Source organism: Triticum aestivum, chromosome 3B (genome assembly GCF_018294505.1).
Source record: "Triticum aestivum cultivar Chinese Spring chromosome 3B, IWGSC CS RefSeq v2.1, whole genome shotgun sequence".
Classification (NCBI taxonomy): domain Eukaryota; kingdom Viridiplantae; phylum Streptophyta; class Magnoliopsida; order Poales; family Poaceae; genus Triticum; species Triticum aestivum.
In genome coordinates, this window is record NC_057801.1 from 286,210,271 (window position 1) to 286,212,910 (window position 2,640).

The following is a 2,640-nucleotide window of genomic DNA, read 5'->3' on the forward strand; positions in this document are numbered from 1 at the left end:
GGGGTGGGGGAGACCTCTCCCCCACGGCAGAGTGATCTCCTCCGCGGCCTCTCCGATGATGACGATGCTGGTGCGTACCTGGTCGAGGGGTCGCCGCGCTCCACTCGGGTTGCCACGAGGTCTAGGGGCACCCCTCTGAAGAGGCTGAAGTAGGGAACCCCGAAGAAGAGTGGGACGGCGTCACTTCCCCGGGGCGGTGCCTCCACCTTATCGCCAGCCGCCACCATCGCAGAACCAACCGTCGTGCGCTCGTCAGCTCCTGAGAGCGCCGCAAAGCTCGTGTCCAGAAAGCTCGGGGGTGTCGCGCTCCTGGGTAGGAAGAGGGATTATGTCGCTAAGGACCTGTAAGTATCCACTACTAGGAAAAACCTTACCAGTAGCGTGGGTTTTGAGGCTACCAGTAGTGTAGGTTCCCACGCTACTACTATGACGCTGCAGCTATTATTTTGCAGTAGCATGTGTTTTACCCCACGCTACAGCTAAAGAGTTAGTAGCGGCTAAAGAGTTAGTAGTAGCGAGCCCAACCCATGCTACTACTATTCCTAACACGCGCTACTACTATTCCTAAGTAGTAGTAGAATGCCCTTCTTCCCCCACGCTACTGCTAAGTAACTAAAAATAAAAAATAAAAATTATATGCAATATTTATGGATGGTAATCAAGACACATCCAGTGCAAAGGTCATAGAACCATCTTAGCACTTACACTCTTAGCACTTGCAGCGTTCATGTATACAACATTGAAAATCTCAACTCAAAGAAATCATGAGATTCCATTTATATATCAGATGCACACAACCATCACGAAAGATAGGTACCTTCCCTAGCGTCCCACCACCAACCTAAGCAGACCTCTTCTCTAAATGTATCTACCAAGGCGTCGAGGTCCTTCACCTCGGCAACCTCCAGACGGTGGCATCGAGGTCCTCCACCTCGACGACCTCCGGACGGTGGCGTCAAGGTCCTCCACCTCAGCGACCTCCGGTGTCACAATCACCAGGACAATCATCGGTGTGACACAGTCGCTGGCCTTCACGGTGAAGTCCGTCTCCGAGTTGTTGAAGAGCACGATGCCCACCGGGTTGCGGTAGTCCACGACGATCACCCCTGCGCCCAAGTGAAAATTGCTTGTTAGTTCTTGTCCTTGTGCAGATCCGGTAGGGTATTTTCTTCCTTTATCAATCTCTTTTAGTCTATTATGGATCTTCGAAACGGAAAAACGCCTACTAAATGCATACCCTAGCTATACGTGTTGATGCTATCTTGTTCAACATTCTATTCAACATTTATTGTTGCATGGATAGGGAAATAGACAACCAAGGACTTCAGAAAATCGATTCCCAGTGTTTTTCAAAACAGGGAATAGGCAAAGTCTATTTTCAATTTTGATATTCCAAGCCAACTTCAAGTATATATACTACCATGTAATCTTGGAACGTGGATCAAAATGAGATTTCAGGCTTTGTCAACCTTACCATGATCAGTACTAAATTCTCTAGGCTGCCCAACCTTTCCTTGTAGGGAGCATTTCTTTCACCTAGTATCTCATTGTTAAGTTTCGGAAGAAACCTGCATACGTTCAGATAGTCATCCATATCCTGAAGAAAAACACAATATACATTTTCAGTGACTCACAATATATCATCGAATATTGCTCTGGTTTACTCTAAGAATAATTGTTAAAGATCAGCCAATGTTTTCTTACAATCTTCCACTCTGTGAAGTAGAAGTAAAAACTGAAAGAGAAAAGTTGAGTGATTTCTATTAACAAGACATCGCCTATGTAATATTGTATTGAAACGGACAAACTGAAATATTAGAACAATCTTATTATCTACTGAACACCGACCCTCACTCGTTAATCTTGTTCGGATGTTCACTTACTGCACATCTAAACATCTGCATACAGCTACAAACAGGCTTCTGATGGCCAAACTTCATTTTTCATCAATTAGATTTACATGGCGCATTTTTCCCCATCAGTTAGCTACAAGACTCTACATACATACAGGCAAAGCAATTTTCACCAAGAATCAGCTGCTTGCATATATAATGAATTAATTGTCCGTATTATTCTGAATGACAATTTTATAAAAATCAAAAACTACTTTATTTTGAGGTTGTACTTGCAAGTTACATAAACTATTCATAAATAAAAAGAAACAACGGGTGCAGTGTTGTACTTGCAACACAAGCAGAGCACTGAAGCTCAAAATGGAAAACCACTTGGACAACAGCAAGAAGACAGGGGCAGTTATGAATGACCTCCGGCGGATATAATCCTACCCCGTCATGTGCATGACTATTCCCTTCATGAAACACTATCCTAAGATAACATTAGTCCCAAAAAGGAGCAACAAAATTGTTGACCCACCAGACGTGAGTCGCTCAACGCATCTGGACTCGTATTGAAGACAAAATCTATTTTTTTATTTATAGAATGCTCTGAACCTGCTGCAATTCATTCCCGCAATTGCATCTAGCATATCTATAGATGCTAGTACTGGCGAGGAGACCGCCTGAAATGGATGAAATGGAACTACAGGACAATTTCCACAATCAACAACTGCAAATGAAATGCGGGTCGACTCAACACAAGGACCAAATTCCGCCAAATCCTCAGGCCACGCAACAAACAATG

The 2,640-nt window shown here is 44.1% G+C and overlaps 1 long non-coding RNA gene across 1 annotated transcript; it reads right to left on the bottom strand.

Moving 5' to 3' along the window:
* Window positions 1-632: 632 nt before the first annotated feature.
* On the bottom strand, window positions 633-2,634 carry LOC123065356 (uncharacterized). Its single transcript, XR_006430984.1, has 2 exons — window positions 1,475-2,634; window positions 633-1,106 (listed from the first exon to the last, which is right to left on the bottom strand). It is a non-coding gene; the product is annotated as an uncharacterized lncRNA (long non-coding RNA).
* Window positions 2,635-2,640: the final 6 nt, after the last annotated feature.